The sequence below is a fragment of the Adelges cooleyi genome, unplaced genomic scaffold (genome assembly GCF_023614345.1).
Source record: "Adelges cooleyi isolate 19-005CV unplaced genomic scaffold, UGA_ACOO_1.1 ACOO_flye_CR_arks_rails_tigmint_CR_PRNA_21, whole genome shotgun sequence".
Taxonomy (NCBI): Eukaryota; Metazoa; Arthropoda; class Insecta; order Hemiptera; family Adelgidae; genus Adelges; species Adelges cooleyi.
The window spans coordinates 12,355,728-12,369,966 of NW_026095871.1; positions in this window are offsets into that span (position 1 = coordinate 12,355,728).

Sequence of the window (14,239 nt, forward strand, 5' to 3'; positions counted from 1 at the left end):
CATGCAGCGTTTGTCGACATGATACGAATCATGGGGTAAAGTATTTTTTTTTATTTTGGCTGTTTGCCAATACTTCCTTTTTATAGCATACAAATAAAATCTTGTATTCGAGCTACTAATTTACTCATAACTTAAATATATACATTACATGAAACTAGAACCCCTCGTTTCTCGGGATATATATTACGATTGTTGTGGCGAATTTATATCATTTTTACAAAAAATACAAATAAGAAAAACTGGCAGCCATTACAAACTTCCCAGTAAAATCCAAAGTAGATTTCTAGCCAAAAATATAACTCGATTAGGTTACGGTTGATCATACAACTAATAAATGTCATGAATTTAGATCATATTGTATAAAACCACTTGTAAAAAAAAAATGTAATTTCTTATTAAATCCTATGAGATATTGAGTGGTTCATGATAAAATTATCACTCTGTATTATCCCCAAATTATCATTGTTTAGGAAATGCGCTATGGAAAAGTTTTTTAACAGTAATTTTAGGTTTAATAAACTACTTATTATATTTTGTTTATACTTAAAAGGACGTATCAACAAGCGGTGGATAGAAAATCGTAAAAATATTGTCAAAATAGGCCACAAAATATCGGATTTTCTTTAAATATTATAATCTATGAAGAAAGCTTTTAGGATTATAGAAAAAAAAATGAAAAACGATAGTTCTCTTTATCTTGAATTAGGCATTCAATTGAAGAAAATAACGGTAAATATTAATGTTTGTCCTAAAATAAGTTTAACTTAGAAGCTAAAGAAAATAATTCTTTACAAAAAAATACCGTAGACAATTGAGAAACTAAAAATATTAAGAACACTGTAGTACAAACTATTCTACGCCAATTTGTTTCATATTTCAGTACAGTAATTATTAACATAATGTGTACATAATTGTTATTTTATTTTGAGATGTAAAATAAATTATATTGAGTACTAATATTAACTATTAATTTTTATATTTTAGAACGGGATGTTTATAATAAATGAATACGTTGGTGACGATATTATGCGATGATTATACAATTTTGACCTTTGTAAATAGAAAATAATTTTTTTAATGTTCAAAAAGTGGTTATTCATTAGCAATTTTATTAATAATATTTTGCCATGATACAAAGTAAAAATGATTGATGGAATAACACCAACATTGCATATAATAATCGAGTTTTTTTAGTAAATATTGTTTTTTTAACAATTCTCGACAATGTTGACGTGTTCCGTCAACACTATTATTTGTTTTTATTTTATAGACATTTTAAGTTGCAAGTTTAATTAAAACGAATTTGGTCAGATTACTTAACATTAAAGAGTTGTTCGTAGAATACGGTCATTGATCAAACCATGAATAGGCGGTGGAAAATTGGGCGTTTGGCTATTTTTGCTCCAGTTTATTACCTTTGTAAAATGTTCGGTGTTTTACCAATCAGTTACTCATACCATCGAATCGAAAAAAACAGAAATTCTAAAGATTTTTGTGGGAGGATTCATTATAATAGTAAGATTTAAACAATTATTTTACCTTTATCTGTGAAATTATTTTTAAAAGGTTAGGTCATTTGTACATAACACACTTCTAGAGTTTTTCGGTTCAAAATTTAACATAAAAACACATAAATCTTCGGTTTTTAATTTTTTAACTTATTTTAATGTAAACATGTGTAGTTTAAGCTTCTCAAATTAAATTTTAATATCAGATTTACTTGTTTTAAAACATAATTTAAAAGGTATTGTTTTACAATGATGGTTTTTTTGTTTTTGATACTTCACTTTTCAAACCATTTCGTTGAACAAAACAATACAATACAATCCGTATACATAATATAAAGATAGTACAATACATTGTACATTAAGTATTGAATTGTATTTCTACCGAATTATTAAACAAACTTCAAATTCAATTAAAATTGAAATGACTATGCAATAGTTTTATTCCAATAAAAACCCCTACTTGTATGTATATTTTATCATATTTGCATCAAATCACTTATTTGAAAGTGGCGTTATCAATTTTAGAGATGATCGATGCTTATACCGGTGACCTCAGTATTATTTATTTATTATTTTTATTTAATTTACTAAAATGTGCAGGGTAGATAATTTCTAGGGCAATTTTAATAAAATTTAGTGTTAAAATATTTTTAATTGATATTATTATTTTAATAAAATTATTTATAGCAAATTCATTAGACAATAATCACAAAACAGTAAACTAATTAAACAAAATGAATCCGGTCCCTACTATGCACTAACCTCGCTCTGTGATGGACTACTTATTTTGTTCAATTTGTGTTATTATTTAATATTAGATAAAAACTGTTTTTTTTTTTCAGCTAACAACATACGTTTCAGCGTAAGCAAATGTGGAATTATTGTTTGGACTATACAGATGGCCGTACAACTGTGGACAGTTTACGGGATGTCACAATTAATACTATTGTCATTCGCTGGTAGAAAAAAAGTTATCTGTTCGTTGGATAACTTTTGCAGTGTACTTGGTGTGCTGATCTCGCATACTATGATAAGTCCTATAGTGATCATTTTGGTCGCGTTTCGACTGAAAAAAACCGTCCGTTGCTTAAACATGACTGCAACTCTATTGCTACGAAATCGTTACTCGCGTGGTTTGCCCATTAGCACGTATGCCGTACTGCTGTTAATGATCTCTGTCATAATTAAAATAATAGTATTATTGTTCTTGAACAATAATAAAGTTGCTTTTGTTTTTTTTACTTTTCACACAACATACACATGTCCTATGTTGATCGTTCATTTAATCAGTATTATGTGTTTGGTTTCACAGAATTCGTTTGAAGATATTAACAGGTACCTAATACATATTAATTTAGAAACGTTATTACAAGTACATACACTTGTAAATATTTGTCTAAGCCCTGTCCGTTAGAATGTCTCGAGTCTCCTTGTGCAATTTTATATTAATAGTTTTAATAGTGACTCTAAATACTATAAAAACAACAGAATTTCGTATGAATTTCACAAATTAATTATGTATAATTATTGTTTCTTAGAGAAATGGAAGTAATACGCATGTTGAAGTCGCAATCGGAACGGGCATTCCGGCTGACATCCTTGATGAACGATCATTGGTTTCTTGAAAATTACATTGAACACATATCCGACACGTTTGGATATGAATTATTTTTCATCTTACTGGACATTTATATTCAGTTATTGTTAAGTGTGTATATGTTTGTATGGGAATATATTGTTCGCAGTACGAATCAAGACGTTTTTTCAGTCATTCGCTTGTCTTTGCACATATGCATAATTGCAGGAAATTTGTTTTATTTGTGTTATAGATGCAATGCTTCAGTCAAAGAGGTAACTCTAAAAAAACAAGAAATAATGATTTAGTACATTTAGTTATTTAGTTGCATTTCGGAATAATGGTTAATTTTTTGTGGATGGAGGATTAAAAAAATTATATTAGATTTAATTTAGGAATTCGTTAACAGAATTGATAACATTGATTTTTTCAAGTCTGGTAAAAGTATCGTTTGCCCAATATTCCTAGTCTGTAATTTAATTTAAAAAAACTATCTGTGCACATCGTCAGTCATCCCACACTGTTATTACTGCAGAGGAAGTCCATCGTTGTTTATTTTAGTATATCAACTCATTTCGTTGCACAGAATATCATACAATTATTAAAATTCTAAACAGTTATCATAATCGTATAGTAACAGACCAATTTATATTTAGGAAAAAGTACAGATAATATTTTAATTTTAAAGAACACAAAAAAAAACAGACACGACAAACTTATTAGCATATAAAAATCCGGTAATTTTTATACTAATAGACTAACAGGTGTTACTAACATCATTCGAATTAATACTAATAATAAATAATTATTCGGTGATCAATCTAAATTTAAGCAACCTACAATCAATGTTTTCTCTTTTCAATTTAGAGTCGACTGGTGCTTTCAAAACTACAGTATTTGAGAGACGTCTTGTACGATGATTCCATTTGCCAAAATCTTGTGAGTAACTCATATTTATCGGTAATAATATTCCTAATACATATAACGTGGGTCAAAACGATTTGACAATATTGGTATAACTTTAGTGAAAATAAGTATTTCTCAATTAAGTTTGTTGTCTAAATCAAAAATATTTTTAAATCGTAAAAAAATGTAAATATTTAATATTTACTAATAGTAAATTTGTAATTATTATTAATTATTTGTATTTGTTATTGTTTATTATGTATTTGTTGCAGTTGAAAGTGTTCACACTCCGAGTCAATTGCCGAGAAGTTCATCTTACTGTATTGAAATTCTTCAATATAAACTTACCACTACTTTTTTGTGTTGGTATTCATTAGTACCATTAGTATTCAGTATTACTTGTATCTATACAAATAACGTTCATTCTTACTTATGTTTTTTAGTCAGCTGGCGTTGTGTTTACATACTTTTTGGTGCTTATTCAGTTCCAAATAAATGGTTACAGAGAAATATTAAAAGAAGAGAATATGAGTGACCATGTTGTAAACTAACCTAAAATTAATTATTGTACTATATTAATTCTTATTGACTTTTATTGGTGAAACTAACGTGAATATATCTTATTATTATAATTTGTCAAGTCTATACTGTAAATCGTAATTCACTTTTTTTACTGATTAAATATACTTATAAAAGCAAGTTTACCTTTGTAATATTGGCTTACACTTGTTTGCTTTATCATTGCTCTAACTGTTTTATATTATACTAGGCTTTGCCCGTCGCCAGTCAGGTCACAGATCCTGTTACGCCAGATACGGTGTTAGAAGAGTGCATAGTATTTACGGGGCGGTCACAGATCCGAAAAGGGGTGCCTGACTGTGCTCGCCACGATGATGGAGAAGGGCACTGTGATTGCCCGTGGGGTCGGCCGGTTTTGCCGGTTACGGTATTTTTCAAGGATACTTTGTAATAAGTACTGATTGGTATCGATAAGTGTAATTTTAGTCTTGATTTTAGTTCTGTGAGGTGTTAACCACCTGGATTGAAGAATTATTGTTCTAGACAATTCTCTCTCTGGGTGAACATTGGCCATGATCGGAAAAATTCTTTTGTCAATTAAAATTTATCATAGAATAGTAGCATTTTTAATTTACACAAAATTGTAAATAATGTGTATGCATCCTGATAATTAGGAGGCATAAAATATAAGAAATTAATCAAGCCAAGAATTAAATCAATCTGGTAAATATTTAGATATTTAATTTAATTTGGCTTTTAATTAAGTATATTTTTATATAATATAATACAATACATAAATAATATATGTGTTTATATATTATATACATTAATTATTTGTAATTGCAATACTTTATTACAATAAACTATGTTTCTTGAAACCTGTTAAGCTGATAGTAAAACTACAATTAAATTCACACCTAGACAATTTAAAAATACAATTAAAAAATAAAATTTATTTTTGAACCAAAAACCACTTATTTCAAATAATTTATAATATTTATTTAATTTATTATAATACATATACATTCGACATATTTCAAAGTTTCGCACAGAAACAACACTGTGCGAATTCAGTGTCAATGATTTGTTATGCATTTGGCTAAGTTAAAGTATATTGATTGTTTAATTACTTTTATTATTATAAATGTGAAATATACGATATACAGGTTAGCTAGAGATATCAAAAATAATAATGTTAACGTGTATCAGGGACCAACTTTTTTGGTAGCGTTAGGTTAGCAGCCAGCTATAAGCCCAAAAATGCCAAATCTAAAACCGTCTATGCCCCGATCGGCGGGAATAACGGACGTTAAACGTAAGAGAGCATTAGGTAATATTTTATTTATATATATATATATATATATATATATATTTATTAAGATGAACTATTTTCTTTATTTTATCACTTCAATAATTTAGTTCTGTTAATGTGCACAATGATTGATCTCGTTTAAATAAATATACGCTACAGGACTAAGACATTTTTTGTAATTATCAAAATTCATAAACTTTTAAGACAAGGCCATCTTTCGCACGGTACAAACGAAGTGTTAACATTACTTTTGATAAAAAATTTGTAGTTCTCCGATTGAATTTGTACAAGCACCAAAAAGTACGTCAGCACAACTCCTGCTGTCTATAAACATATAAATAACATTCGGGTTAGCTGTGCCAAAACGCATATGGTACGGAGATTTATACATAAAATAACGCTTAACACTTAACAATCTTACCATACAATTTAATTTTCATTATGCGCAAAGTAAAATACCATTACATTTAAATATTATTAATTTTATACTAAATCAAAACTTGTGCAATATGTTTTATGTTAACACGGTTAATTGTTTATTTTTAAAATGTTCGTTTCAAACTTACTTTACATACAAGTGACATATTTATGTTGATAAAACCTGAAGCAGTCACCTTTTCCTCGCGGCTATTAACGCGAAGTGTAAAAATCTTGAGCTGTAAGTGTTGTATTTAGTTATTTTAATTTTGTAAATAAACCTAATTTCTTGTACATATATTCGTCATTATACTTACGATCGTTTGACTAGTAGGCTCGTTATGCAGTGTGAAACTTAAGTGTTGCAAGTGAAAAATTGTTCGTTCTCTCTATAAACAAAATTACATTAAAACTAACACTAATTTAAGTAATTAAAAATGTCAATCAAATCGGAAATCAACCATATTTAAATAAAAAAAGACATAATTAGCGATATTTATCACTAAATGTAAATATATTACAAAATGGAAGGGACTAAAATCTTAAAAAACGTATGAAGCACTAAACACAAATGGTATAATACGGTTTGTAATGGTTTTTAGTGAACTGAGTAAAATAGTTAATTTAGTCAGATAAAAAATATTATCAGAGACTGCTGATTTTCGAAAGAAAAATATTAAGACGAATCTTCGGACCATGTATAGATGAAATGACGGGGGAATGGAGAATTCGAAAAAACGAAGAGCTTAAACAGTTGTACCAAATGCCTGATATAATTAGAGAAACAAAAAAAAAGAGACTCCAATGGGCAGGACATGCATGGAGAAAAGAAGGAACTTTAATTCGGATGGTTCAATGTGGGACTCCACAAGGAAAGAGACCTCTGGGGCGACCACGACTAAGATGGGAGGACCAAGTCAGGAAGGATGTACAAATGCTGGACCCAAATGCTATTTGGCATGACATAGCGATGGATAGGGGGAAGTGGCAAGATTTGTGTTTGAATGTATGATCTTAATGGTCGATTACAAAGAAGAAGAAGAAAAAATATTATTTTCAGATCTTGATATTATACTAATTTTGTAGTTTTTTTAATGTACAAAGAATTTTTCTATCTACCACTTTAACTGGCGATTCACATCTATAGCACAAGTACAAAAATTTGGCTATGTTAAGTAACAGCTGTCCGGTACTATGGCCTCTTATTGTGTACACTCCACGAATTACGGTCTCCCAAATCTTGATATACAAAAACAGCAACATTTGTAAGTAAGTATCCATCATTACAAACATTAAATCAGGTCCGAACGTATTTGACAAATGTTCTATGTAATCTTCTAAAAACCAATGATCATTCATTAACGCTGATAGTCGCAATACTCGTTCGGGTTTTGATTGCACGTGGCACAGTTCCTCCAATTCCCTGAAATAATTACATAATATAATATGTAAGTCCATTCGAATTTCAATTATGCTGCCCTTCTATTCGATTCTAAAAAAAACCAAAATTTTAAGTCAACTTTAAACTTTTTAATCTGATCCCTACCAAACGTGCCAAAGGTTCCTACACAGCGATAACTATTGATGACAAAAAAAAAAAAGTATACATTAAATAGTCGTAGTGTTAATATCAGTGCTGAGCTCAATTTTTTAAATCCTACGAGGTCTCCTAAGAATGTAATATAGTCATATATTTTGTAAAAACAAAATTCAATATATGTTCAGATATTTTGGAGGCACATTTACCTGTTTATGTCCTCGTACGCGTGTTGAGTGACCAAACACAGTATGCTGACGAGATTGATCACAATTAACGGTGTCAAATGGCCGATGTAGTATGGGTAAAAGAGATCTGTGTGTATGTTGGGAAAACCCAGTAGAGCAATAAGGGCCTGGGCTAGTAATATTACCAAGAAGGCTAAAATCACAAACGCGTTAACTGATAGGCTGCGTGGATAACGGCATCGAAGTAAGATCATGGAGGTCATATTAAAACAGTTAACGGTCTTCCGCAGTCGGAAAAACGCCACGAAAACTATTAGTGGACTTGTAAACGAATGTGACAATAGCAAAGCGAATACACTGCAAAAGTTGTCCATCGAACACCACTCCAGTTTCTTTCTCTCCGTCAAGGCTTCTGTCAGGTAAAACGCCATTCGAAAAGATGACCATAACTGGAAACTGAACATCATAGCCCAAATAATAATACCCCCTTTGCTAAGGTTGAAACGTACGTCGTGACCTGGAAAATAATAACAAACAAATTCAATAATAAGTAATAATCTTTAGAATTATCTATATACATAAGGTACTGCACAAATTTAAATTGAATTATTAAATAAAATAACTCTTGTAACAACGTGAGTTGTAACAACAAAATTATTCTGCAAATTCCTTTTATATTCATGAGGTTTTACCTATTCACTAATAATCAGAATTAATAATTTATTAGTTCTCCAAATTAATAACATATTTGAACTCATTCTAAAACGTAATTCAATGTGATTGTACAATAATCTGCTGGATTTGTTCATGAAATAGTTTAGATCATACATTTGCATTATACCTATAAGAATCAAGTACAATTCTAAAATCTATACATTGCTTTGTTCTAATTGATTTTTAAAAATCTTGTTACAGACAGATCAGATGTATAACAGTACCATAAAGATATTTAGAAATTTGTTTAGTTTTTTGTTTGTAAATACTTACATTTTCGATGATTCTTTCCTTGAAAATGATCTGATTGTATTGTAAGTTTATTTTCATACTTAATTGGTAGAGTGCCGATTAACTTGCTTACATAATATATTGGAGCTATGATAGCTAATTGACCCCACTTGAAACGCATGCCGTTACTATACTGATGGACTAGTACAATAAATCATTTAAATTGTAATACATTTGTATATATATTATTTTCTATTGTGTTCACATTATCACATTGTGTTTAAAATTGTATGTCAATCATTCAAGACACCTGACAGTGAATCAATGTTTTTATTTTAACTTGTCATAATATTAAAACTAAAAACACAATGGTCTTTAATTTGATAAATCAATTTGTATCGTGAAATATCAAGAGATACTTTGTTTACATACCTACATTTGTCAGTGAATCCATGTTTTTTATTTTAAATAAAATTACTTTAATCTCTAATAATATACTTTACAAGTATATACATTGCACATTTTTAAACAATATCTGTTTAGTAAAATGTGTTTCCAACATAACGTTAGCCTTAAACAATATAACTTTAAAACCATAATTATTTTTTAAGCCATCAATTCTGACGCAATTTCATTATATTAAAACTTAAAAGGGGTAAAAACAACAATAAATAAAAGTGTTGTTATATAGTAACTTTAAAAATTCATCAGAATAATCTCGATTATTATACTCAATATTGTTATTCCGTCAATCATTTTTACTTTATTTGAGGCAAAACTTCATAAAAAGAATTGCTAATAAATAACCACTTTATGATCAGTAAAAACTAAAAATATGATTTCGTAAACGTTATGTACGAGTATAATATTTAGTAAAATTGTTTATTAAAACTACTAAAATACAATGGGTTGATCATGTAGAATATTAAATTGGGTGTTATCTGAATTTTTTATATGGCTATTTGTCATACCATAACACGACTTTGATTAAAAACACAATATTTAACGAACGGGATGCTAAAAAAGTACGCGGACTATCTAATGACCTGTTAACTCATTGACGGCTTATGGAAAGCGAAAACACAAGTAAATGTGCTTAAAGTACTTGATGTACTTGAATTGGTATGACAAAGTAATATTTATTCCGACTAGATATTAGTGCGCTTGTCGACTATTCTAGTTTTTTCGGTTTTTATTACACTGTAAATTTGTTTGTGTTATGTATAAGAAAATAGTGAAAAATATGGCTGACGTTTCATTTATCAAGCGTTTATATTCCACTATTAGGTATAGTTAAAAGTTCGAGAGTTCTAAGTCAGCAAAACTTTTTAGTTTTTATTATCATAATATGCTTTGTTTAAGATTTACTATAAATGCGTCAACTGTATAAAACAAATGTCTAATATTTTTAAAGAGTACTTACTATTAATATAACAATTATTTTTTTGGATTATCTTCGGATTTCAATAAATGTAGTTTATTAAAGGGAGTTTAATAATAAAACTTTAAACTTTTTTATTGAAAATTTTGTTTTACAAAAACGTGTTTTGTATGAACACAAAACACTTAATTAAATAAAAAAAAAAAGCAAGAAATCATTTTATAAATATATATTTTAAGTTATCACAATTATCAACACAATTAATTCAATTAATTGATTACAATTTACACAAGTATACAACGTTATGATAAAAAAGCAATTTTTACAAAAATGAACACAATGAAGTACAAAAATACAAAGTGATAAAATACAAAATAACAAAATATCAAAACGACAAAACAACATCAATCACACATGTTAGTATAATAATTACAAAACATATATAATGATATAAACAAAAATACAAAACACATAAAATACAGAAATATATAGAAAAATACAAAGATATATACAAATATATGACAAACCAACAACAATAATTCATAATTGTAATGAAAATCGACATGACAACAAAATTCAATTGTGATAGTTTAGTTTACAAACTGGTTGGCAAAGTTTTCGTTGAATTCAGTTGTATACTGAATGTAATTATTATCAAAGTACAAACGTTGAGAATCATTCTCTGCGTTATTCAGTGGATGATATGCATTTGACGAGCTACAAGACCATATTTGTAAAAAAGAATTTCAATTAAATTATGTACAACTTTTAAAATGTTGTCAACGTGTGTGGCGCAGTAGATAAGCTGAAAACCGCCCTTTCCCATTTCCTGTACACGAGCATATTATGCTCTGTTTACACGGAGAAGGTGTACTCAGAGACAAGTAATTTACACATGTTTCTTTTTTCAGGTCTTAAGCAAAAATCGTTTTGGCAGTTTTCTAAAAAGTTTCAATTTCTTAAAACATTTTTTTTTTTTAAATAGTGCCTATCCATCTGCGCCTTTGGTCATATCTTTATTTTGAATAAACGCTGTAAAAGTTTAGCATACCTGGTGCTGAACGGGAAAATATCAGTTACAGCTTTTAGTGACGAAACTCTATCAGTATCGCTCTGGTCCTCCTCGTCGTCGCTTATCACGATGACGTCCTCCTCGTCGTCGCTTATCACGATGACGTCCTCCTCGTCGTCGCTTATCACTATGGCGTCCTCCTCGTCGTCGCTTATCACGATGGCGTCCTCCTCGTCGTCGCTTATCACGATGGCGTCCTCCTCGTCGTCGCTTATCACTATGGCGTCCTCCTCGTCGTCGCTTATCACGATGGCGTCCTCCTCGTCGTCGCTTATCACGATGGCGTCCTCCTCGTCGTCGCTTATCACGATGGCGTCCTCCTCGTCGTCGCTTATCACGATGGCGTCCTCCTCGTCGTCGCTTATCACTATGGCGTCCTCCTCGTCGTCGCTTATCACGATGACCTCGTCGTTGTGAGGCAGACTTTCTAGTTCCTCGTCTGAGGAATCACCGCTGTCATCGTTTACGTTGTAAGGGCGAGGGAAAAATTTATACTCGAACGAATCGTCAACGTCATAATCGGATCTTCTAAAAAAATTATTGAAACTATTTAAACAGTATTTACCCGACCGGAGGGAAAATAAATAACTGTTTTTCGTAGTGCGTTATCAGATATAAATAACACTTTGATATTTGTAATAAACTTTAAGTCGTTTAAAGTAATTGATATTTTAATTTTGTTAGCTATGCGTGTGCGCTGTATATTATGTTGTTACTTGTTAGGTTATCTTATTAGATAGTAAAAATGCCTTTGAATAAGGCTTATAATTTCTCCTTATAGTACTTTAATTTGTTAACAGCTCAGTAAAAATCAACAGTTTGACCATAATATTTCTATTACAAAAATAATGTTTAATGACTAAAATATAAATAATTCAATAAAAGGGATCCATTTAAATTCGAATTGTCGATGCACAAAATACTATTGAGATATAATTTCAAGAATGGCCCGCCATAAACATAAAAGATAATCAATAGCCGCTCTGAAAATCAGCTGCTTTCAAACTATCACCTTGTAAGTATATAATATAATAATATGAAGGTATGACACGATTGTAAGAATTTTTTTCTAGTTGATACACGTATGGTCGGTTAATTACTTGTATTTTTTTCTCTGTGAACGATCTTCTTCTTTTTCATCGTCATTGTCGATTGGTCTCTTTCTACTCGATGACCTGTCTTGGTCTGAGTTTAAGTAGTTTTCTACGTCGTCCGAGGCTTCACATCGGTGAAAACTAATTTTACATAGAGAATGATTGTTTTTTAAACCCGTTTTTTATTTATTTAGTCGGTAGCTTACTCGTGTCTTTGCAACACGTATACGGTAGCCCTACTAATGCTATTCTCGTCGGGCCATTGAAAAGACATACTAGGTGATGACATTTTCGTTAACGGAGTATGTGGCTTTATACTTAATAAATAAATACAATAAAAATATATCATATAAATTTAGCATTTACTCAATAAAGGTACTAATACTACTACATCTTACAAGAAGTTACCTGAAGACGAGTAAGACCGCTCGATTAAATGTACTTCGGATGTCCACTGAGGAATTTACAACAAAACAAATATTATTAAATTTTGAATTTACGCGTACTATAAAATGAGAATAAATAAAAAATAAATACACTGTAATGACACAACAAAATGATTTTAAGTATGTTGTTGTTGAAAATAAAACTACAATAATCAATAGTGTGAAAATAAATTACTATAGCAACGACAGATGATTTAATATGCTTGAATAAAACATTTATTTATATTATGTACTGGTTGTTTTAAAAGAACAATCTGATTTCAATGAAAACGGATATTTTTATTATAAGTCAATAATATTAAAAATAACAACTTTTTTCAACAGCTACTTTATAATAGCACAAGAATCATAACTGCATTTTTAAAAATTTGAAATTGGTCGTGATTAATAAATGTTAAACGCCTTATATGAAGTATTTAATTAGCTTCTATATCTTTTAAGTCCTAATATACAAAATATAAATCTTTGGCTTCCAATATTTATACACAAGATGAGGAGGCTACTAGATATCTATTTACTATGTAATCAAAAAAAAAAAATTAAACATAGTCCTGCATACGCAATTAACCATTTATAATTTATAAATATTTAGTACAATAAATTCATGTAAAAACCTCTAACATAGTATAATAAAAAAAAAATGAATCTAGATTATTACCAACTCAATAAATACTTACAAAATCGAGTTCTTCACTAAAGATTTCAAATGAATTATGGGTAACAAATTACATGTAACAAGAAGGTATAAAAAGAAGGTAATAAGCAAATTTACTAAACCATTCAAAATTATTATTTTACATGAAAATTCTGATACTTAATACACAGAATAAAATAAATAGTTTGTTTGTTAAATCTTTTATTTGTTTTCGGGTTAATAGAGCCAGCAACAACTTAAAAATAAATAGTCACTAATAACATAATTTATACCAACTATGACAACTATTAAATTGTGAGTAATACACACAAGTACAATTCTAAAACGAGTTCTTAAGTCGTTAAAGCGGTTTCTCAGCAATTACAATAGAATTTACGTTTAAAGTTTAGGTATTTTGATTTTCATACAGGTATTGGTTAACCGGAGAATCGATAAAAAAACGTTAGGCCGACATAAAAAGAACTGCTGAGACCCGCAAAAGTTGAAATGTATCTGGTCACACATAACTGGTCATACTATACTAATTTTGTCTATAAGCAAAACGAGATTTTTTTATTTTTATTTGGACACATTTATTAGTTAAAGCAAGACATTTAATTGTTAAAAGAAATCATTTTATTGCTAAATACAATATTGTCGTGAGTTCTTGTAATTTATAGCATATTCACGGTTTTTAGAACAAT